At 43.6% G+C, this 25276-nt stretch overlaps 1 long non-coding RNA gene across 1 annotated transcript in view; it reads right to left on the minus strand.

The window, feature by feature from the left end:
* The window catches only part of LOC115838060, a 104387-nt gene that overhangs the window by 73123 nt on the left and 5988 nt on the right, over positions 1 to 25276 (minus strand). The window contains exons 3-5 of the long non-coding RNA XR_004033115.1: positions 23907 to 24070; positions 22181 to 22291; positions 21658 to 21750 (exon numbers count right to left, since the gene is read on the minus strand). This is a non-coding gene — a long non-coding RNA (uncharacterized LOC115838060). The remainder of the gene's footprint in view (positions 1 to 21657; positions 21751 to 22180; positions 22292 to 23906; positions 24071 to 25276) is intronic.

A 25276-nucleotide genomic window follows, 5' to 3' on the forward strand; every position in this document is an offset into this window, starting at 1 on the left:
AGAGGGAGAAGTCATTTTGAGCACAGGAGGCAGGTTTCACAGCCAGTGTCAAAGTTGGGAGCAGGAAGAGTAAAGCAAACACCACAAGGCATTCATTCATTCATCTATTCATTCATTCCACAGACATTTTCCCATAACGGCCGCAGAGCCAGGCTGGGGAGCCTCCCTCATCCAGCCTGCTCCTTTGGGCTGCACCTGATCAAGTTTTTAGGGTGATTTGGAACCAAAATGAAATTCAGTACAATTCAGAACATATTTATTGAGCAGCAGCCATATGTTCAGCATCATCCCGGCTGCGTGGGGAATATCAAAAGGGGGGAGACATGGTGGCTGTCACCAAGGATCTCGCATCTAATTGGGGAGATAAGATATACACACACAATACAAGGCAATTATGGTAATAGCGTGCATTTAAATACCACTCTCCTGTTTACCCACATTTCATATCAGCCTTTCTACATTGTTGGAGCCTCTCAACAACTTGGGGAAGGAGGAGGGCAGATAGGATGAGTCTCATTTTGCAAATGAGGGATCCGAGGCTCAGCGCGGTCGGGAGGCTTGCCTCAAATCACCCAGCCAGAAACAACAGCCCAGGACGCCAGCCAGGGTCGCAGGCTCCCAGCCTGTGGTGTGTTTCAACTAATCAGCTACACTGATTAAATGCCCGGTGGGGGTGGGTGGGGGGCAGCTGCCGGGGCTAGAGAGCTGGCCCTAGCCAGGCCTCCAGCGGCTCCTTTCTGGGGAAGTACAGGTCATGTCAGCCTTGCTTTGAATCCTGCCCCAGTTTTCCACCAAGGAGCCCGATGGCAGCAATGAAAGAGAGCCCCCTTCTCTTATCACCCTACTCCTGTAAGAATCCTATTCCACCCAGAGGTAAAAGAATAGGCAGTGAGTCCCCTCAGGTCATCTTGAAGGCAACCCAGGGAATAGGTGGCTGACTCAAGAACCCTGGACGTCACAAATTGGTGCCGATCACGTGCAGACCACCATTTTACCATCAGGGCAAGCATCGATTTTAGGGTACCATGTTAACAAGGGCACAGATGATGCCAGAACCCAGCTATCCCCAAAATCCTGGCACAGGGCAGAGCAAGCTGGGGCACACAGTGGGTACTACAGATGAGAACCTGAAGGAACGAGCCAGGCCCGCCCCGGCTCTCCAAAGGGTGGCCTTCTCGGGCGCTCAGCCCGATTTTGCTCAGTTTCTCCTCCTGCCTCTTGTGCTAAGTTAGAGGAACAGATGACATCATTCCTCCTTAGGCCCATTAACCACATGGATCGATGGCAAGAAATAAAATTTGGATTTTTCAAAAATCTCCATAGCAGATGACCCCAGGAGACCAATTGCAACAAGATTCCTAATTAAATATAATTAAATAAGCATTAAGAGAGAGACTGATGCTCCCCTCTCCACATTACACCACTCTGTGCCAAAGAGTACAAAATTGAGAACGTCATTGTCCGCAAAAAAGCCACAAAGATCATTCAACTCCAGCCTCTGATGACCGAGCTGGGAAAACTGAGACCGGAAGGGCTACAAATTCAACCAAGGTCTGCAGGGATGTAGGGCCGATGACAAAAAGCTGACTGAGAAACTGACTCATGCACAAGTACCCATTCTGGCGTCATGCTGTTAGCATCTAAAAGGCCCGGACACTTGCATGCTGGGCGGCCTTGGGCAAGATCCTTTAAGTCTCTGGGCCTCTTTTCTTTCTTTCTTTCTTTTTTTTTTTTTTAAACTGAGTCTCACTCTGTCACCCAGGCTGGAGTGCAGTGGCGTGATCTTGGCTCACTGCAACCTCCGCCTCCCAGGTTCAAGCAATTCTCCTGACTCAGCCTTGTAAGTAGCATGCCACAACGCCTGCTAATTTTTGCATTTTTAGTAGAGATGGGGTTTCATCATGTTGTCCAGGCTGGTCTCAAACTCCTGACCTCAGGTGATCCGCCCACTTTGGCCTCCGAAAGTGCTGGGATTACAGGTCTGTGCGTCATTTCTTCCTCTAGATCAGTGCCTTATAACAAGTAGAATGTGAATCACATCTGTAATTTTTTATTTCCTAGCCACATTTTCAAAAAGTAAAAACAAATGGGTGCAAAATCAAAAGAATACAATTTTCATTATACATTTTATATCACCCAAATCCCAGCATGTAATCAATATCAAAGTTATTAATTGAGTAGTTAACACTTTTTTTTCACCTTAAGTCTGAAATCTGGTGAATGTTTGACATTTACAACTTGTCTCTGTATGGACTGGCCACATTTCAAGTGCAGTAATGAATGGTGACCATATTGGCCAGTGCAGGTCCAGAAGATGGGCCTGAGTGAGATAGTCTCTCACAGGTTGTTGTGAGTTGGGTTTTGTTTTTGTTCGTTTGTTTGTTTGTTTTTAAACAAACACGATGTGGCTGGTCATGGTAGCTCAGGCCTATAATCCCAGCACTTTGGAAGGCCAAGGTGGGTGGCTTGCTTGAGCCTAGGAATTCAAGACCAGCCCGGGCAACATGGGGAGACCCCAACTCTACAAAACTACAAAAAATACAAAAAAAAATTTAGCCAGGCGTGGTGCCATGTGCCTGTGGTCCCAGCTACCCGGGAGGCTGAGGTGGGAAGACTGCTTGAGCCCTTTCAAAGGCAGAGGCGGCAGTGAGTGGTGATTGCACCACTGCACTCCAGCCTGGGCAACAGAGTCAGAGTCTGTCTCAAAAAAAATAATAAAATAAAATAAATAATTAAGAAAATAAACATGATGTGAAATGTGCTTAGCAGCATCCCCACGTGTCATTAGCACCCAGTAAATATTAGCTACGATGATTATCAGAAAGCCAATGTCCAAACAGTTCATCCAGAAAGCATGACAGTCCATGGCTCCTATTTACCAAATCTTCTCTTTCAATTCCCTTCCACAAACACAACCCCGAACAGAACAACTGTTGGGGGAGGGATTTCTTTAGTCTCTGGGTAAAGCTATTAAAAACAAATGGCGGCTTCTCGAGCTCGCCCTTAAAGCAATCGGTGGATCCCAAGATTAAAATTCAACTGCAGCCAAATTGTGTTATAAACGGCTTCACTCCACCTGGGGTCTGGACGCCGGGCAGATGTAATCCCCTCTCCTGGGCATACACTGATGGAAACCCCGCCTCACTGCACCAGCCAAAGCCTTTAAATCAGCCGTTATTCCCGGCCTGACATGAGAGTTACAACAGGGTTTTACAGGCCCTCTGCAGGACCCTCTAAATTTTGTGGCCATAGCTTCCTAAGGCTTGTTCTTACCCAGCAATCCAAATAAAAATAGCGCTATTGATCACGAAGGCATCAATAACGTCAGCCCTAAAGCTACTTGTGCACATTTCTAATTGTCCTGTCCTTTTTATGTCTTTAAATATTACCATAAGCATCTGAGAGATCCGCTACCTCTGGTTGGGAAGAAGGAAATCACCCCCTCCTCTCAGTCCCAGGCACTGGAAAGCAGTGGGGAGGAAAACTCACGCACTAGGAATAATTGTGAAGTCCCTTTTTGTAAAAAAGAAAATCCTTGGCTCCCATGTTGAGTTTGGCATTATAGCTCGTCAGGAAATGCCACCCAATTACGCCTAATTTCTCATTGTTTTTCCAACCGGTTTGCGTCCCAGCAATTACGCTTCATTTGCAGTAAGAGAAAAGTAAAATGCCCAGCTGGTAGACTGATCAGAAAGCCAACAGCCAATAAATTAATCAAGAAATAAGGAATGCATGCTGTGTTTGATGTTTGCAAATCACACATGTGGATCTCCAGATGTTTGGACTTAATTTTTACCACCACAAAAACCAAGAAAGAGGAAACTGGGAGTGACTCCAGCAGCTAAGCAAACCCTCCCCAGCAAAGCGACTGTTCAGCTACCTCTGGAATCTTCTTCTCACCTTCAGTATACTGCCAAGAGAAAAGGGCACCCCCCCCCCACCCACAAACCCCCAAGAGCCTTAGGCATGAACCTTTCTGGGGTCCATGCAAGTGTGTGCAATGTGGAAGAAAATTATGGGCTCCAAAATTCAACAAGAAAGCCACAAAATCAAAATTAATAAATGCTTCATTAAACGCCTACCAACTACAGCAGTGCAGCCTCCTCACTGCTTGCTGGGTGCAGTATTGATGATGTCGTCGTCATAAGAACTGCATTATGTTTGAGAAAACCATTGCACGAATGCCTAAGGATGCCTATTGGTTGTGGGGCAAATCACAGGTAATTGCAACCTTGATGAATTACCTGCCACCAGATAATTTAAGCAGCAAAATCATTAAACTCCTTTCAAATATTTTTACTGCAAACAAACTATAGTTAGTGTGGGCGTATTTTAATTCGTTTGATATGATGGGGAGCAAGGCTGCCAAATAAAACACCCCCCTGGACCTAACAAGAGGCCAAGTTGTGTGCAGGCTTAGGCCACTCTTCAGGTGCCCCCCGTAGCTTGGGGCCGGCTCCCTCACACAGGTAGCTCAGGTAGCCCTAGCCATCTGCAGGGATCCGGCGGCTGTGTTCCAGTAAAGGCCAGCAAAACATGTCCAGTCTCCAAAGGGGACGGACACCATCATCTTTGGCATTCATGTCACGCTTCAAAGGCCAGAGTCCCCCGCTCCCCCTCCTGCAATGAGCCACCCATTTCTGCTGCTGCTCTCCTGCGTGTCCACGGCTGAGGGTGCGAGCTGGTAATTACATGCTCGCTTAGGCAGGGACGCTTCCAAGCAGCGCTGGAGAGCTGATTAACCACCTGGTTTGTGGGCACAATTCAAAGGGGCACCTGGGAGGCAGGCCACAATGACTCGCAGCACGGTTGCCAGGCGGACGTGTGCACAAGGGAAAAAAATGCTCCTGTGTCAGGACAGCTCCACGCTCTGCCTTCCCAAGGTCTCACCCACTCAGCCAAAGGCCCTGGCACTTTGAAGTTTCCCTGTGGACATGAAGGCACCCTGGAAAGGGCTGTGGGACCAACAGCTCCATGAATTGCCACCAGGGTAATTTTGCACCCCCTCACCCAGAAGCATTTGGCAATGTCTGGAGACATTTTTGGTTGTCACAACGGGAGAAGGGGCTGCTCACAGAATCCAGTGGGTGGGAGCAGGAAGGCTGCTAAACCTCCTGTGATACACAGGTCAGTCCTCACCACCCCAGTGACTCAGCCCCAAAGATCCGTCCCCACCACCCCAGTGACTCAGCCCCAAAGATCCATCCCCACCACCCCAGTGACTCAGCCCCAAAGATCCATCCCCACCACCCCAGTGACTCAGCCCCAAAGATCCGTCCCCACCACCCCAGTGACTCAGCCCCAAATGTCAGTCGCACATCAGTTGAGAAACTCTGACTTAGAGAACCATCCAGACCCAAGCAGCCTGCCTCTTGAAGAGTCTTTCCTGGGGACTACTTACAACTCAGGAGGGCAGGAGAACTGAAGCTGGGGGCCCTGACAGTATACCCAGGTCTCCAGGCTGGAGGAGAAACTGTGGGGGGTCTCTTGGGTTAGAGAAAACCTCCTTTTCTTTGGCAGCCCTTGGAGCTGGATGTATTTTTGATGGAATCAGACCTCAGATGAGGTTGTGAATCACCAATTTCAAGAAGAAAGAGCTCTCCCGTTATGCCCATAAATTAAAGACGAGGCACCTTAGTGCTCTCCTCGGGAGCCTCAAACCTCCAGCGATGGGTTCCCTGTCTTTTCCCTCTGTGAGCAACCTTCCATCCTTTCATGTAGATTTCCCTTTTAAGGAGAGTTGGTTCTGTCTGGGGCCAGTTTAGATTATTTTTTCAAATAAAAGAACATCAGAAAAGATTAGTCATAGCCTGAAATGGAAAGGGACGGAGCTGCAGCCTGTCGTGACCTGCTCGTTTGCTTCGTGATAACCTGCCCAGCCTTGGATAGAGGCCGGGGCTGCAGTGGGTGGTGATTTTTTTCCAGGTGGCCCTCAGCTCTGAACCTCACTGATTGCAGTGGCTGTGATAACTTCCTGGATTTATGAATAAAGTGGCAACCTTAAAAGTATTAGTTTGGAGTTTCACAATGGAAGTAGTGATGATCAACACATTCAGCCACTATGTGATCAGATATAATTTGGGGGCTGTTGGCAGAATTGCCTTGTGTTGGCAAAGGTATGAGATTAGCACTCTGAAAAAACAATGACTAATTCCTGTGTTCCTAGGAGCAGGGAAGATATTAACTCTATTTTCCAGGAGATGAAACTAGCATAGAAAGGTTAGTCGAGGTTTGCCCTGCTCCACAGGGAACTGGCCCTGGAGTGGAAATTAGGACCCCAATGTTGCGGGCACCAAACAAGGGATCAAACCTTCATCCACATGATAAATTACAGCTTGAAAAATCCGTTCATCAGTGCTCAGGCCTGAGAGCACCCCATAACCACTGATTCAAATGGAAATAAGGATGGAGAAGAGAGGAGAGGGCTGCAGAGGAGAGGGTGGGGGTGGGGAGGGCCCGGATTCCCAGCAGGCATAAGAGTGTGGGAGTTGCACTAAGAATTTCCCCTGACGCAAACCTCCAGCTTTTTTCTAGTTCCAAACACCCTCCTTGTAAATAGGAGGATCTGAGAAACATCTTTGGAAGCAAAGCCCCATCAGCCAATTCCAGGGCTTACAGCTCGGCTGCAAGATGCAAGGAAGAGCCATGACGATGATTCTTAATGGTGGGAGAGGAGTTCTGAAAAATGACCCTTTGCTTTCTTTCATAACTTTTCAGGAAACGCTGCACAATTATCCTTCTCTTTCCTTGCTTAAAAGTTGAACTGAGCCATTAACCTCAGCAAGCGAACGCAGGAACAGAAAAGCAAATGCCGGATGTTCTCACTTGTAAGTGGGAGCTGAACAATGAGAACACATGGACACAGGGAGGGGAACAACACACACTGGGGCCTGTGTGGGGGGATGGTGGGGGAAAGCATCATGATAAATAGCTAGTGCACGAGGGGTTGAATACCTAGGTGATGGGCTGATGGGGGCAGCAAACCACCTTGGCACACGTTTACCCATGTAACAAACCTGCACATCCTGCACATGGATCCCAAAACTTAAAATTAAAAAAAAAATTGAACTGAAATTAATTTTTTTTTAAATGAGCTAGTTGTAAAAGAAAACCATAATGTCCCACCAGTGGGTAATTTCTTCTTGATTAAAGATGGGGGCTGTTGACAAAGCTGATGCCCACTAACCTCATAACAAATGGAGATCCATGTCTCATTCTCTTTTATGACTTGAGCCTCGTCTGGATGGGTTTTCCGTGCAAGGAGGGAACATTTTAGGATGTGATTTTTCTTGTAAGAAAGTGGAACAAAGTAAACAGGAGTGGGGTCACTGGGAATTGGGAGGTGGGGGTGGGTGCCATGGATGAAGGTGGGTACCATGGTGGATCAGGCTGGCAAAACCCAAAACCTCTGAGGAAGCTTAACAGACAAACAGACATCACATGGAATGAGGCAGTACAAGTATACAATGACAACTCAGATGAATTCTTGCCAAAAAAAACAAATATGAACATCTTCAAACTTCTAGATCTTACTGAAAGCTAGCTACAGGTTTGCAGGACACACAGGGGACAGAGGAACACATCAAAAGACACCATGCCATCAGCAAAATCGAGATTATGGCAAAGGCTACAGGATGGGTGACATGGTTTCCAACAGAAAAACAAGCAAATAAAAAAGGGAATGGAGATTCACTAAAGATTTCCAAAACCAAATCAACCAAATGCAATGTGTGGATCTTCTTTGGATCTTAATTTGAACAAAGCATTTATGAGGCCATCAATGGAATTGCAACATTGACTGGGTATTATATGATATTTAAAAATGACTGTCCATTTTTGAGGCACAGTAATGGTATTACATTGTAGTGAATGACTTGCGAATGAAATGATAGGATGTGTTTACTTTAAAATAGTGGTGGGGAGAGAATATGGGAATTCAATGAAACAAGATTGGCATGTTGATAACTGTTTAAGCTGGGAGATGGGTACATGAGAGTTTACTATATGGTTCTATTTTTTATAGACTCAAAAATTTCTGCAATGAAATATGGGAATTTGATGAAACAAGATTGGCATGTTGATAACTATGGAAGCTGGGAGATGGGTACATAAATTTCTGCAGTGAATAATTAAAAGAAGAAAAGGTATCTAGAGATGGCAGGATAAAGAGACCAGCATCTATTCTCCAATGATTGACTGCTATAGACACCAAACTTCTCAAATATCTGCAAGGGGCAAGTGACAGAAACAGGGATAGAGCAGTCAACAGTTCCAACAGGGCCCTGCCCTTGTGAAATTCAGTCTGGTGGTAGACATAGACAATAATCAAATAGTCATGCAAACACATGAGTGCACACTGGTGTGTGTTAGAAAGGTAAAATAGACAAAGCACACAATAGCATGGCCTAACTCAGTTTGGGATTCGGGCAAATTGTCATTAGTCATTGGTGCAACCCTCCAAATATCTCAGTTCTCTCTCCTTCCAAGTACAAGGTGGGACTGAACTTCCTGGCCCCTGTGGTCAATGTGGCCTGTGACTAGTTCTGGCAAGAGCGGGAGAGACATGAGTCATTCCTGGTGAGCATTAATCCCCTGTGTGAAACCTGTCAGAGCCTTTTTTCCCTCTACCACTGCCTATTGACAGTCCAGGTAGTGGCTGGTCCATGGATGAGGTTCTGGAGCAAAGATCCAAAAGTATCATGGTGGAAGATCCCCTAGCCACCCGACAGGGAACATGTGGCAGAAAATATGTTCTGATGGTTTAAAGCCACTGCAAGTTTGGGGTTGTTCATTACTGTAAGTCAACTAAGCTTGTGCTGACTGATACAGAGGGCTTCCCTGAAGACATGATTTTGGAGCTGAGACTTATAGGGTAGGTAGGAATTAGCCAAGGGTGATTAGAATCATAGGGGATGAAAGGAAAGGACATTTCCAAAAGCAGAACCTCAATGAACATAAACGATGATAAAAAAATATTCACACTCACCCCCCCTTGCCGTGTGCTCAGCACTCTTCTAAGGACTTCATATTAACTCCTCACAACTCTTGAGGGGGGATTATTATTGTTGTCAGCACCATTCGACACTTGAGTGGTGAGACCAGGCAGTCTGGCTCCAGAGTCTGTGCCCTTAGCTCTGAGTCACACTGCCCTGTGTCAGATTCCAGGACAAGGAAAAGGACACTCTAGAGGCTCTAGTATAGCTGAAGGAGAAGCCACAGAATGGGGTGGCCCAAAGACAGGCCAGAGAACTCAAAGGCCTGAGTACCAGGACCTCTCAAAAATGCTGACCTATGAAGACGGGGATGCCAGGAGAGTGACAAGATCAGATTCCTGAACAGATTCTCTTTCTTAACTAAATCACATACAAATGACAGAGGAGTCATAATCAGACCTGTAAGGAACTATTGCAAGTCCAGAGAGAATACAAACACACCAATATAAAAATGGGCAAAAGACTTGAACAGGCACACTTCACAAAAAGATGTCCAAATAATCAATAAGCACATGAAAAGAGGCTCAACCTAATTAGCCATCAGATAAATGCCAATTAAAAGCACAGTAAAATACTCTACACACCCAGAGAATGGAAAAACTAAAGAAACAAAAATAAAACAAACAGAAGACCCCCAGACAATGGCACATAATCCAAGGGTATAGAACAGCTAGAATTCTCATACACTGCAGCTGGGAATGTGGACTAGGACCACTGCTTTGGAAAACTGGTGGTATCTATAGAAACTGAACCTATGTATATTCCATAACACAGAAAATCTGCTTCTGTCCAACAGCGGTGTATACATGGACAAGAATGTTCATACATGTGCTGTTTGTAGTAGCCCCCAAAAAGGAAACAACTGAAATATCCATCAACAGCAAAATAGATAAATAAATTATAACATATTCATAAATAGAATATTGTACAACAAAAATAACAACAGAGCTATACCCACACAACTACATGGTTGTGTCTCACTTTAAAAAGTTATGCAAAAGGAGCAAGACGCAACAGAATATAATCTGAGTTACTCCATTGAAAACAATTCAAATGCAGGTACAATGAAATAATAATGTGAGACGTCAAAACAGTGGTTCTCTTGCTGGGGGTGAGTGGGGCACAGTTTCTGAGATGGGACAAGGAAGCAACTTCTTGATCTGGGTTGAGGTTCCATAGAAGTGTGCTATATGACCATTTTTATTTTATTTTAAAAATTGTTATAGCTTTAGGGGATACAAGTGCAGTCGTTCCCTCCATATACTGCATGGTGGTGAAGTGTACCCAAATCACCCGAAGAGTGCACTTTGTACCCCATAGGTAACTTGTCAACACTCAACCCTCTCCCACTGATACAGTTTGGCTGTGTCCCCACCCAATTCTCATCTTGAACTGTAGCTCAGATAATCCTCATGTGTCATGGGAGGGACCCGGTGGGAGGTAATTGAATCATGGTGGTGGATTTTTCCCCTTCTGGTGACAGTGAATAAGTCTCACTCAATCTGATTGTTCTATAAAGGGCAGTTCCCCTGCACATGCCCTCTTGCCTGCTGCCATGTAAGACCTCCCTTTGCTCGTCCTTTGCCTTCTGCCATGATTGTGAGGCCTCTCCAGCCATGTGGAACTGTGAGCCCATTAAGCCTCTTTTTCTTTATAAATTACTCAGTCTCTGGTACTTCTTTATTAGCAGAGTGAGAACAGACTAATACGCCCACTCTCCCACCTGCTGGAGTCTCTAGTGTCTATTACCTTCCTCTGTATGCCCATGTGTACCCATTGTTTAGCCCCCACTTATAAGTGAGAACATGCAGGGACTTGACTTTCTGCTTCTGACTCATTTCACTTAGGTAATGGCCTCCCATTCTGTCCATGACTTTGTGACAATTCTTTGAACCCCTTTTCAGTGTGATATTACAGTTCAGTTTGGAAAAGAAATCACTCTGGCTGCCAAGTACAAAAGGATGAGGATAGGGCACAGGGTAGTGTGGGAGCAGGGAGACCAGGGCCAGGGAGGGAGGGTGCAGAGAGGATTGTGGTGGAGGAAGTGCAGTTCTACTACAGCAAAAGTTGAGTTAGAAATTCCTGCCGCAGTTGGATATGGGTTGAGTTGGGTCAAGGGTGGCAATCAATAAGGTTAATAAAGCATAACTTGAGTTTTTATTCCCCCTGTTGTGATGGATGAGGCCTTTGAAGCAACTAGCAGAGGCCTCACCCTGAGCATCCAAGAAAGATTTGTGGGCACATTTATATGAAGGATCTCCTTCCAGCTCCCATGAGTGTTTAGGTTGACTTGCTTCAAACCAAGATCAAAGAATAGGCTGGAGATATTGTTTCACCAATTTGTATAAATCAGCCAGACAAACTGTGGCCTCGACAACTACTGATGTTTCTCCAGTTGGAGGTAAGTTGTTAAGAAACATGTCAGGCAGCTGCAAAAATCTGAGTGCCTCCTTGGGAAAGAAACATCGAGAGGCATTGATCACTTGCCGCCTGACTGTACCTTAACTATTTCTGAAGCCATAATTGAGAAGGCCTCAAGGTCCACTTTTCACATATCCTTCAACCTTTCAGAATGGGTTCGAGTGATCATTTTTAACACTAATGCCTGATATGTTTGTAGAGTTTCCAAATGGTCACAGACATGGTCTTGTTTCAGCTTCGCAACAATCACAGGAGGTGAGGGAGGGCAGCAGAGATTTCTGCCATCTTGCTAATGAGAAATTGAGGCTCAGGGGTGTCAAGGGTCCAGCCCAAGGTCACCCAGACACACAGCTATTGGTTCACATGCAGGGACTAAGCTGGGGGGCGGGCATCTATTCCAAGCCATACATAATTTTCCCATCTGTACATTCCCTCCTCACTTTGCTGATGTTTCCTGGGGGCTTTCTCCATGCCTGGTCTTGGGCTGGATATTTTCGCTGTCTCTCACACTCTAAATATTTCCTTCTTTTGCCTTAGAGTATGCTTTGAATGGTGGTAGCAGTGGCAGAAGCTACTTCAGAGAATTCTACCAGTGAACATTCTCATAAACACACACACACACTTATGCCAGCCAGAGTCCAGGAGATTTGGGAATCACACAGAGAAGAATCACCTCATTTCTCAACTGCATCTGGGACTGTCTTCCACACTGCAGAGATGGTCTTTAAATCCATGTAAAGTAATAACATCTGTTAATCTTATCAATTTAGTGGAGCACTTAACATCAGCCAAGCACTTTTTATATACTAGCTCTTTTAATTCTTTGCATAATATTCGATCTCCATTGTACAGACAAGGAAACAGAAACTGATGCTCAAGGTCCAGTACCTTCTCCAAAGTTACACAGAAAATATGAGACAGAATGCTGACTCCAAAGCCCTGTTGTAGGTGCTTTGTATGATTAACTTTGCTTCATAGTATTTGCTTTGCTTCATATCGATATATTAAAGGACACATTATTTTTACTGGAGAAAGTTTATTTTTAAAAGAAGTTGAACTGCTTCAGATGTAGAATGCTGGAAAGACCATCACTCCCATTCTTACTACTCCAATAGAAAACCAAGCCAGATAATTTGAAATTTTGCAACTTTTCTTTAATCCAGCAGAGATCTGAGGTTGCAAGGCAACCAGCTAACCTGAAATGTAAGGAAAGATAGGTACCTCTAAGGAGAGCCAGGACTGGAATACTTGCTTACCTGGAGTAGATGCCATCAGATGCTGGCAGGAAAAAAAAATAGCTAGAATATTTAACAAATTGCTAAAGGCTGAGCGTGGGCTGCTGAGACTATACGGCACTTCTGAGAGCCACAGACATAAGATGAATTCACTCTATATGCAGGCTTGTTTCCACAGCTGAACCGAGTGTTCACAAAAAAGATAGGAAAGGGCAAGATGAGAATATTGAGAAAGTATCCCTTGCAGCATAGGACTGGGGAAGGGGGACAGAAACCACTGCAGAAAAAGCACAAATCCTAACCTGGATCTCCCTAAAATGTCTAGGGGAAGGGCAAAGAAACCTACTGCCATGAGGGCACTAATGAAAACTATTGAAGCTGACTGAAGGAAACTACAACAACAGCAAATCCCCCTCACACTATTCCTGGTGCATAGTAGGGCGGGCAGGAATGCATCCTAAGCTCAGACCAATAGCTGGGAGCTAGACAGATCCACGAAGTGCCTGGCTAAGACTGAGAAAAAATAAGCACAACAAAGAATATTCCCCAACCCCTATGACCAGGCAAATATGGAGATATGGAGTAGCAGGTGACAGTGGTCTGTTCCCGGGAGAAGGACAAGAGACAGGAGAGAGACTCAATCTATGGCAAAGCACAAAGGAAGACTAAAAGCTGAGGGTGGAGCAGAGGTTGAAAAAAATCCTCTGGCAAACCAGCCCCCAACTTAAACTCAAACTAACATAAAAGGACTTTGAAGCTGGCAGCACACTGTGAGCAACTATAGCCAACAATGAAATCTAACACAGCTGAATTTCTAAATAGACCAACTCAACCGCCCATACTGAAGTCCTAGCAGAAATAAAGACATGCTCCATTCCCAGATGTTAAAACCTCAGTATCTATTGTCCTACATAAGATGTCTGGCTTTCCATAAAAAAAATGTGAGGCATTCAAAGAAGTGGCGGAAAAACACAACACACTGTCAAGAGACAAAAGAATCAACAGAATTAGACACAGCTATGATATAGATGATGGAATTATTAGATAGGAATTTTAAATAACTGATTGAAATGTTTTAGACTCTAGTGGAAATAAGAACACCATGAATTATCAAATGGGTAAGTTCAGCAGAGGAGTGAAACTATAAGAAAAAAATCAAATGGAAATTCTTGAAATAAAAATCATGCTCATAAAGATAATGATTTTGATAGACTCATTAGTAAATTTAACACAGGTAAGAAAAGAATCAACTAACTTAAGCATAGGTCAATATAAATTATTCAAGCTCAAAGAGGAAAAGGAGTTTTAAAAATAAGCAGAGTATCCAACAATTGTGACACAATAACAAATGATCTAGCAGAACAGTAACTGGAATTCCAGAATGAGAAGACAGAATGAGGCAGAAAAAAATATTTGAAGAAATAATTATCTAATTGACATTTATAGAACACTCCACCCAAGTACACAAGAAACATTAACCAAAGCAAACCATTTTATGGGCCATGAAACCAATATTAATACATTAAAATACAAAAGATGTACATTAATACATTAAAATAGTTGAAATTATACAAAAAGCATTTTTCAAAACTAATGACAGGCACCAAACCACAGATCCAAAAAGTTGAGAGTACACCGACCAGGATAAATTAAACAAAAACAAACACCTAGAAATAGCTTATTCAAACTGCTGAACACTAAAGATAAAGAGAAAATCATAAAGGTAGGCAGAGAAAAATAATACATGCAGAGGAACAAAGATAAGAATTACACCAGACTTCCCCTGAGATGTCAGGCAAGCCTCGAGACAATACAAGTGCTATAACAACAGCAACAACAAAAACTATCAACCCAAAATGTATCCCAGCCTGTGGGCCAAATCTAGCCCACCGCCTGTTTTTGTAAATAAAGGTTTTTACTGGACCAAAGCCGCAAAAGTTCATGTATGTATTGTCTATGGCTGCTTTTACACTATGACAGAGTCCAGAATTTGTGGCCTACAAGATCCAAAATATTTACTATTTGACCCTTTACAGAAAAAATTTGTCAACTCCTAATCTAAAAGATAACTGACTTTCAAAAAAGTAGTAGCAAAAACAAAAGTAGTAACAAGCTGTTGTGTACTCACAGCATACATAAAAATAAAATATTAATATATGACACCAATGACACAAAAGTGTTGGAAAAAAGAATACATATTTTGTAAGTTTCTTAGACTAGATATAAAGTAGTATCATATTATTTGAGGTTAGAATTTTTAATTAAAGATGCATGTTATAAAACTTGGGTCAACAACTAAAAATTTTTAAAGAGACATAAATAATAATAAGCCATTAGTAAAGATGAATCATAAACAAAAGAAAGGAAATAATGAAGATAAGAGTAGACATTAATGAAATTGAGCAAAGAAAATAATGAAACCCATAGCTGCTGCTTTGAAAAAAAGGTAATAAAACAGATAAACCTCTATCAAGACTGACCAGTGGAATAGGACAACACAAATGATCAATATCAGGAATGGAAGACTGAACACTGAACATCACCTTACGAAGAATAGATAATCCTATATCTATTAAGGAAATTTAAATGCATAATTAAAACTTTTTTTTTTTTTTTGAGCTGGAGTCTCATTCTGTGACCCAGGCTGTAGTGCAGTGGCATGATCTCAGCTCACTGCAACCTCCCGGGTTCAAGCGATTCTCCTGCCTCAGCCTCCAGAGTAGCTGGAATTACAGTCACCTGCCACCACGCACAGCTTATTTTTGTATTTTTAGTAGAGACGGGGTTTCACCATGTTGGCCAGGCTGGTCTCGAACTCCTGTCCTCAGGTGATCCACCCACCTCCATCTCCCAAAGTGCTGGATTACAGGTGTGAGCCACCTGGCCAAAACTTTCTAAAAAGAAATCTCTCACTAGCAGTCAGCACTTGTGAAAAAAAAGGAAGGAAGGAAAGAAGAAAGGAAGGAAGGAAGGAAGGAAGGAAGGAAGGAAGGAAGGAAGGAAGGAAGGAAAAAAAAAAACAACCCAACTCCAGGCCCAAATGGCTCCACTGGTTATTTCTACTGAATATTTAAGAAAGAAATAATCCCAATTTTACACAATTTCTCCCAGAACACAAAAAAAGGAGGGTGCATGTCCCAACTCATTTTATGGGATCAGTATAACCCTGATTGATATCTAAACCAGAAAAATACATTATAATAAAAGAAAACTACAGACCAATAATCCTCATGAATATAAATAATATCCTTAACAAAATACAAGCAAATAAAAAGTATATATAAAAAGGATAGTACACTACAGCCAACTGGGGTTTATTTAAAGAATGCAAGGATAGTCTGACATTCAAAAATCTCAATCAATGTAACTCACTGTAATATTGATATTCAATGTAATATCATCAAACTGAAGAATAAAAATCAAATAATCATCAGAAGAGATACAGAAAAAGCATTTTATAAACACATATTCATGACAAAAAAAACTCTCAGGAAACAAAGACTAGAGGGGAACAATCTCAACCTGATAAAGGACATTACAAGAAAACTTACAACTCTAATGTCATACATAATAGTGAAAGACAATGCTTTTCCCCTAAGATTGAGAACAAGGGATGATATTAGCTCTCATTCCTCCTGTCTAATACTGTATCAGTACAAAAAGGCAAGGGAAAAAAAGACAGCCACACTGGAAAGGCAGAAACAAAATGGATAGAAATTTAAAATAACTATGAATAATATGTTACAGACTCTACTGGAAATGAGAACATCATGAATTATCACATGCATAATTTGAGCAGAGGAGTGAAACTATAAGAAAAAAATCAATTGAAAATACTGGAAGTAAAAACAACACTCACACAGATAAAGAATAATTTTGATAGACACATTAGTGAACTCAACACAGGTAAGAAAAGAATCAACTAACCTGAGGATAGGTCAGTAGAAATTATTCAAACTCTATTGCTAGATGACATGATAATCTACATATAAATTTCAAATAGTCTATTAAAAAGCTACTAAAACTAAAAAGTGAGTTTGGCAAGGTCACATTAATAAGATCCATATTCAAAAATTAATTGTATTTCTGTATGCTTGGCAATGAAAATTGAAATTTTTTAAGATACCACTTACAATAGCACTGAAACCTATAAAATACTTAGGTATGGATCTTATAAGAGACATGCAAGCTCTATATGCTGAAAACCAAAAAAACAATGATAAAGGAAATCAAAGACCTAAATAAATGGAAAGACACGCCATGTTGACAAAGACAATATTGTGAAGATGTCAATTCTTCCAAACTGATTTATACAGTCAGCATAATTCTAATCAAAACCCATGGGGGGCTGGAAGTGGTGGCTCACATATGTAACCCCAGCACTTTGGGAGGCTGAGGCAGGAGGATCCCTTGAGCCCAGGAGGTCAAAGCTGCTGTGAGCCATGATCATGCCACTGCACTCCAGCCTGGGCAGCAAAGCAAGACCCTGCCTTAAAAATAATGCAGAATTTTTTGTAGAAATCAACAAGCAGATTCTAAAATTTTTATGAAAAGACAAAGAAAAAATAACCAAAGTGACCTTGAAAAAGAAGAATAAAGTTAGAATAGTACTACATATATATATATATAATATTTTTTGGAGACAAGGTCTTCCTCTGTCGCCCAGGCTGGAATCCAGTAGCACAATCGTAGCTCACTGCAGCCCCGAACTCCTAGGGTCAAACAATCCTCCCACCTCAGCCCTTTAAGTAGCTGGGACTACAGGCCTATGTCACCATGCTCAGTTAATTTTTAAAAAATTATTTTTTGTAGAGAGGGGGGTCTCCCTATGATGCCCAGGCTGTTCGTGAAGTCCTGGCCTCAACCAATTCTCCCACCTTGGCCTCCCAGAGTGCTGGGATTACAGATGTGACCCACCACAGCTGGCCAGAAGAATATATTTTAAATAAAGTCACCCTACCTGATTTAGTACAAAGGTAAGATATTCAAGAGAATGTGGAATTAGAGAAAGGGCAGACATATAGACCAACGGAACAGACTATAAAGTCCAGATACAGGCCTGCACAGAGAGGGTCAGTTGATTTAGGACACAGTTGCAAAGGCAATTAAGTAGAGAAGAAGTAGTCTTCTCAACCAATGGTGTTGGAATAATTGGATATTTATTTTTAAAATGAACCTCCATTCATATATCACACTGTATCAAAATATTAGCTCAAAATAGAAAATAGACTTCAATGTAAAACTTTAAACTATAAAACCTTCAGTTTATGTTTCAGGAGAAAACATAGAAGATAATCTTTGTGACCCTAGATTAAGTAACTATTTCTCAGATATGGCCCCAAAAATATAATCCATAAAAGAAAAAGTTGATAAATTATACTTGATCAAAATTAACAACCTATGATCTCTGATATGGTTTGGCTGTGTTCCCACCCAAATCTCATCTTGAATTATAGTTCCCAAAATCTCCACATGTCATGGGAGGGATCTGGTGGGAGGTAATTGAATCATGGGGGCAGTTACCTCCATGTTGCTGTTCTTGTGATAGTGACTGAGTTCTCACGAGATCTGATGGTTTTATAAGGGGCTTTTCCCCCTTTTGCTTGGCATTTCTCCTTCCTGCTGCCATGTGAAGAAAGACATATTTGCTACCCCTTCCTCCATGATTGTACATTTCCTGAGGCTCCCCCAGCCATGCTGAACTGTGAGTCAATTAAACCTCTTTCCTTTATAAATTACTCAGTCTCAGGTATGTCTTTATTAGCAGCATGAGAACAGACTAATTAATACAATCTCCAAGAGACATCATTAAGAAAATTAATAAGAAAGCTACCAGAATAATTTGCTAATAACATATCTAGAAAAGAACTTGTATCCAGAATATGTAAATACTCAATAATAAGTTCAATAATAAAACACAAACAATTCGAATTTTAAAATGGGCAAAAGATTTGAAATCTTCACCAAAAAAAATATAGTGATTTCAAATAAACCCATAAAAAGGTGTTAAACATCATCAGTCATCAGGAAAATACAAACTAAAACCACAATGAAATACTAGTACATACACATTAGACTAACAAAAACAAACAAACAAAAATCTGACAACATCAAGTGCTGATGAGGATATGGAGCAACTGGAACTCTCATACATTGCTGATAGGAATGCAAAATAGTATAGCCACTCTAAAAAACAGCTTGGCCGTTTCTTACAAAGTTAAACATGCATGTATTAGACAACATAGCAATCCTACTTATCAGTACTTACCCAAAATAAATGAAAACCATGCTCATGAAAAACTTGTACATGAATGTTTATAGGGGCTTTATTTGTAACTGCCAAATCTGGAAACAATCCTAATGTCCCTCTACAAATTATAGTGTAGCCCTACAACTGAACACCACTCATTATTAAAAATGAATGAACTACTGATACAGGCACAATGTGAATGGATATCAGATGCATTCTGCTAAGTGAGAGAAGCAAGACTCAAAAGGCTACGTGCTATAAGATTCTATTTATGGGACATGCTAGAAAAGACAAAACTATAGGAAAAGAAAACAGATTATTAGTTGCAAAGGACTGAGGGTGAAGAGAGGTTGTCATCCCCAAGGAAGGATTTAGGGGTGAAGGAACCCTTCTATATCTTGATGTGATGGTTGCACACTGGATACATTTATTGAAATTCCACAGAACTGTACACTAAAAAGACTAGACTTTACTGCATGCAAATTATACCTTAATGAAAAATGGGTAAAAAACAGAAATGGGAAGCAGTATCTTTCATGGCAAATGGAAGACAACCATCTTTTGTTTTAAAGACAATGAAAACAAAGCATCGAAATAAAATTTTGGCTAGATACTGCTCCCTGGTCACAAGCTCTGAGCCTGAGGACTGCTTTACCTCAGTAAAGGAGAGCTTGACAAGTGTTAAGTGGTGTTGAAGATACACCAGCACCCAACAGAGGCTTTTTCTTTAACAACACAACCAAGAAGAGACTCAATGATAGTTCATGGCTTATCTACATAGCACCTGAAATCATTTCTGCCATCTCTGGTGGGAAACAGCACACCTCAGGCTGGGCCTCCAAGGGAAGCAGCCTGGCTGGGTCCCTAACAGCTTTTTGCTAGCCTTCCCTGCCCCCTTCCCAGAGCATGCACACTTTGCAGCCTCCTTCCTGGTCTCCTTCCCCGGAGTCTGTACATTTTACTGCCCCCAAAGTTGAGAAAGCATCACTGCCTGGCAGGGCCCTAAGCTTCACTCCTTCTCAGGAAATCTGCACTTTCACTGGCTTTTGGAGTCAGACCACTTCAGAGGTTCTTCCTCTCCCGGTACAGCTGCTGATGACTGAGAACAGACTTCTGAATTTTGAGGATGCTCAAAGCCCTCCGTCAGCCTTCATTGCACCCAGAGAAAGTCCATGGCTTACCAGGGGCTCATTCCCCACCCCTCCCAATAGGCATTTGTTGAATGAATGACTCTGTGATGGGCTTTTCTGGTTTCTAGTTTTCTGTAATAAGACTGTATTTTACCTTGTAATAAGTAAAAAGAAGAGGAAAAAAACCTGCACCCCAGACGTTGGAAAGTCGTAGGGTTGAAAAGGAGAGTGTCTGACTTCTCACAGCTAAGGACCATGCTGGACACTGTTCATCTCCCTTCAATGTGCCTGGGGTGTTTAATGGGTGAACCATCTGGGTCCAGATGGAGAAAGGCTTGCTGAGATCATACTGGTGGATGGCGGTTCAGCAGCACTGGAGCCTGGACTCCTCACCCGTGGCATCCTGCCTCCTCCTTCCCCTCATCACCACGAGTCAGCATTATCCAGCACGGCCCTGTACCAAGCTCTGGTCTTGGGGGCTTTACCCACATCATCCCATTTACTCAGAACAGCCATCCAAGACTGGTTCATGTGGTACAACAAATGTACAAACATCAAAATCGCATACATGACGGTGAGCCACCCCCATGGACCTGTGTTCCCCCAAGGAGCAGCAGGGCCTGGCCCCTGTCCCATGTCCACACTAGAGCAGACCTTACTGTGGGGACAGGATCACCAGCACTGGTTTCTTTGTTCCTGTCCCCTGCCCCTTTTACATTTTTTGTACAATATAGATATTGAAATCCACCATACACTCTCTTTTTCAATAAGTCACACAGCCCTGGAGACACAGCCGGACCCTGTGGATTTGGCGAGATGCAGGAGTGAGCCATCCAGAGCCACCTTGGGGACTGGCTTCCAAGGAGATGCCCACTGGTTCTCACCAACGCATGCAGATACCCACCAGCTTCCCACAACATTCAGGCTAAGGTCTGGGCCATGGTGCCCCAAAAACGCTTTCTGTTCACCCTTGGCGCCACCAGGCCACAAACATCTAAGCTATGATAAATATGGTAGCAAAGAAGACACAGGGACGACTGTCACGCACACCATCCTGTATCACCCACAGCTCTCTTCCCATTTCATGGCTCCTCCATGACCCACAGAGTCCACAAACAGGGCCGGGGCACTCAGACCCCTCATGGTCCTTGGCCTTTGGTGGGAGATCTGGTTTTACTTTGTTTAAATTGTTTGCTAAAACTAATGGCATGTTTCTTAATTTCCTGGAGCTTGGGGAAAACAGGCCAGAAAAAAAAAAAAAAATCAGCCTCTGATTCATTTGCTCCCTTCCTTCCCCAAATGAAAGAGAAAATTGAATGAATGCCTGTGGTTGATAGATGTGAGTATCTTAAATCAAAGCCCTGTTTCCCCCTGTGGTGTAGAGTCTTGGAGGAGCCTTCGAAGCTAGCTCCTTTCAACAAGTTTCAATAAAAGTGCCCTGCCGTCAACAAAGGCACAAGTAAATCTCAGCCCCATCACATCCAAGCGTTTGTCACCCTGAAGCCTGGTGGGAAGGCTCTTGGGGTGGGGGAACCAACGGGAGGCCGGGGGTGGAAGGAACAGTATCTTGTTAACCTTTCTTCTTAGAGGCAGTTTGCAACTTCACTACCACCCCAACTTCCATTTACCTTGGCCTGAAGAATTGGGACGTTCTGCAGTGAGGTCCATAAATTCCCTTTTTAAGCTAGCGTGAGCCAAGTATAACAAGTAGCTGTCCAGACCTGTTTAAAAAGAATAAACCCCAGCTAAGCGCATAAATAACAGTCCACTGCCTTTTATCATATAAACATGGCGGGAGAGCCAAATGCGCTACAGAGCCTAAACACAGATTCTCATTGTTATCTCATTAAGTCCATTAAATAAGCAGGAAGGAAAATGCTTTCACATGTTGAGCCTGCTTTAAACTATCAGGGAACAGATTAGAGTTAATTAATGCTGTGAACTCTGAAACTGCCAGCCCTGGGTGGGGGGGTGGGGGGGGTGCTCCCAGTGGAATCCAGGTCTGCACCCGTCACAGACATGAGTTCAGAAAATCTAAGTGGACTCTGACGTGCACCTCCCTCCCTCCCCCGACCCTACGCATCCCTGGTGCTGGAACCTTCAGTGCCTAATCTGTAACTCGCGAATCAGGATCAAGAGATAAACCCCCACCTCTGAGACAGAGAGTCGGTAGAGTCCAAGCAGAAACTGCAAAAGTCTCTTGCCGGTGCTCCGGAAATTGCCAGGGGTTCCAGGCCGCAAGGCGAGACGGCTAAGTTGCTTCTGGCAAGTTGGAAAGAGCTTATCAATTATTCATGCAACTGGATAAACATGGATTTTATCTTGTAGCATGAATCAAGAGATAAAAATTCCATTTCAAGAGGGAGGGGTGGAGACTAAACCCTGAGTGTTAATTGTAAACTGAAAAAAAAAGAAGAGGGAAGGAAGGGAAAAATAAAGTCTTAGGCTTGGGTTGTGCTGTGAGCACTTGTAAGATCCCCGCCCCCAAATTTTGCTTCTCCAATTCCCCAAGACCCCCAAACTAGGCAGACAGCCAGAAGAGAAACAGAGAATGCCGTCTGTTCACCTTGAATTTAGCTAACCTGCTCCCTGGGTGATACACCAAGCCTCTTACTGGTATAACGTGCCAGCCGGAACAGAACCACTTGCAAGCTGATGGTGGGGGGATTGTAAACCCCCAAACACCACCTCTTTTAAGGTATTTCTGTTTAAAATCAATGTGCTGCTTCCAGACTGAAATCCAAAGCAGAAGAAAGTGTACAAACAGCTGCCTAACAAGGCGGAAGGCTCAAAGCAAAACAAAACAAAACAAAGGCAAATCCAACATGCAGGATATTTTGGCCAAAAAATAAGATTTCTTTTTTCGTGTCCCTCCCCTGCTACCCATAGCCTTGCATGTAACAGTTCCTTAGAGACTAGGAAATTAACCTAAAAGATGAAATTAAGGAATTAGTGGTTTATTAAGGCATTCACATTATTAAATTTGACTGTAGATGAGAATATTTATATGTATATGTAAAATTCATCCATCCAAGTGTTAGCAGGAGTTGTCCCTGGGTAGAGGGACGATGCATGACTTTTATTTTTCTTCTTTCCACTTTGTATTTTCCAAATAGCATATTAGGACCGCTGTTAATTTTACAATGATAGAGAAATAATAAACTTAGTGCTTTTAAAATCCTATATGAGGAGCATATTGATTTTTATAATGGGGGCTAACAATAAACTTTATAACTGATATAATTTGAAGCCACACATGTTCCCTAACTTTTCTTTTTCCCCCCTTCGACAAAAGCCTCTCAAAACAAGGAACCTGTCACAACAGCTTTTGCCTTTTCTTGCGACCCAGCTGGTGGATGGGAGCAGGGGGCCGATGGGTATGGAAAGGTGAGACCCTGCTCCAAGCAGCTCTTCTGCACACATGAGCAGACATCAGAGAATGGGGACCGAACCACACTCTTCTGCAAGCCCTGATGGGTCTACATCACTCCAGACTGTCAGTGCCACTGCCAGAGGGACCTGAGTGTCTGGGTGACACCCAACCACCATTTTGGCCATCCCCCTGCCCCTTGCTGTGCCTCAGTCTCTCCATAGTCTCTTTTGCTTATCATACTTTTTGGACCGCAGACACAGAAAGTTGCATTTAACATGACTGAGTTCATGGCATGCTAACAACCTTGGTCTATGTTGGGACTCTCATCTGTCTTATTTTCTTATTGTATACATTTTTCCCTTTGCCCCCCTCCCATCTCCACACCCATTTCCTTCCTTCTTCCTCCTGAAAGACATCCCCTGGAGTATGTCTGATGGATTGCCTTAGATACACACACGTGAAATGCATGCAACACTTGCATGCAGGTTTTTGTTCTGGGCTTACATGAGTGTGCTCTTCTGCTCAGGAGACGATGTGCTTTCCGGATCTGTCTATGTCATCGCCTATCTCATTGCTCCGACAGCCGTGGATCCCTTTTTGCGGTCTTCACATTTGATAGACACTTAGAGGCCACCACTTCCCACTCCATGAAGAGCACTATGGTGACCCTGAGATGACACAGGGGAGGAGGAGGCTCAGAGACTGGCCTCTCTGCCTCCCTTCCCTGTCCTCTCCTCTCTAGGTGGCTCCCAAGAGGCCATTTGAAAATGAGTGGACCTGGTCTGCAGAGGCCTCCCAGCTCCAACACCCTGCAGTGCTGAGCCCAACATGGGGTCTTGGATGATGTGAGCCACTCATCCACAAACCTACCCAGTCCCCTCGGAAATAATGGTGACATCTGCCCTCTTACCAAGGACCTGCAGCCCACCAGGCCCCACGCTGAGGGCTTTACTTGTGTCATCTCATTGCATTCTCCCCAAAACCTGAGGATTCTCCCTTTGCAGATGAGCAACACAAAGCTCAGAAGGCTGTGCCCAAAGGCCCAAAGTCATGTACGTTGTGAAGGGCGGCACCAAGACATGAGCCCCATTAGACGCCCAAAGCCTTCCTTCTGCCATGAGCGGGGCAGCCTCTCCTCCATCCTGCATCAACAGAAGCCCTCGCTTAGGCTGAATTTTCTTGCCTCCCAAGTAAAATGAACCAAGCCAGCCCATTCTTTCTACAGACCGTCTGCAAGCCCTGGTGGGTCTACATAGCATCAAACAGTCAGCTCCACAACCAGAGGGACCTGACTGTCTGGGTGTTGTGTTGATGAAGCTATTGGTGCCAGACCCAGCTGCTCAGCTGCCATTCCACAGCCTGCTATGAGTGGCCCTGGCATCAATGAGGGGTTTGAGCTGGGCTGGGGACCCAGAAATTTAACAAAAACAAATCCCCAAACCTCCCAGGCAGAGAAGGCTGGCCACATAAGAGCAGGCATTTGCTCTTCGCTTGACAGCACCTGCCTGTCACGCTGGTGCTATGGCTGTTCACAGGAAGAACACAAGGCCCCGCCTTTGTGGGAAAGCACCTCTTAAGTGCAGGGATTAAGATGTGTCTCCATAGCTTGAGTTAACACATTAATGAATTGTTACTAATAAATTAACAAACCATTTGGTGTGAGCACCACCCAGAGCAACAATTATGGCAACTGGAGTGTTAGTCATCCACCCACCCACCCATCCACCCACCCACCCATACACTCACTCTCTACACACCCATCCACTCATTAGCCCACCCATCTACCCATCCATCACCTATCCATGCACTCACCCATTCACCTATCCATCCACCCACCCACCTGCCTATCCACCCTCCCACCTATCCACCCACCC

This window comes from Nomascus leucogenys, chromosome 13 (assembly GCF_006542625.1).
Source record: "Nomascus leucogenys isolate Asia chromosome 13, Asia_NLE_v1, whole genome shotgun sequence".
Taxonomy (NCBI): Eukaryota; Metazoa; Chordata; class Mammalia; order Primates; family Hylobatidae; genus Nomascus; species Nomascus leucogenys.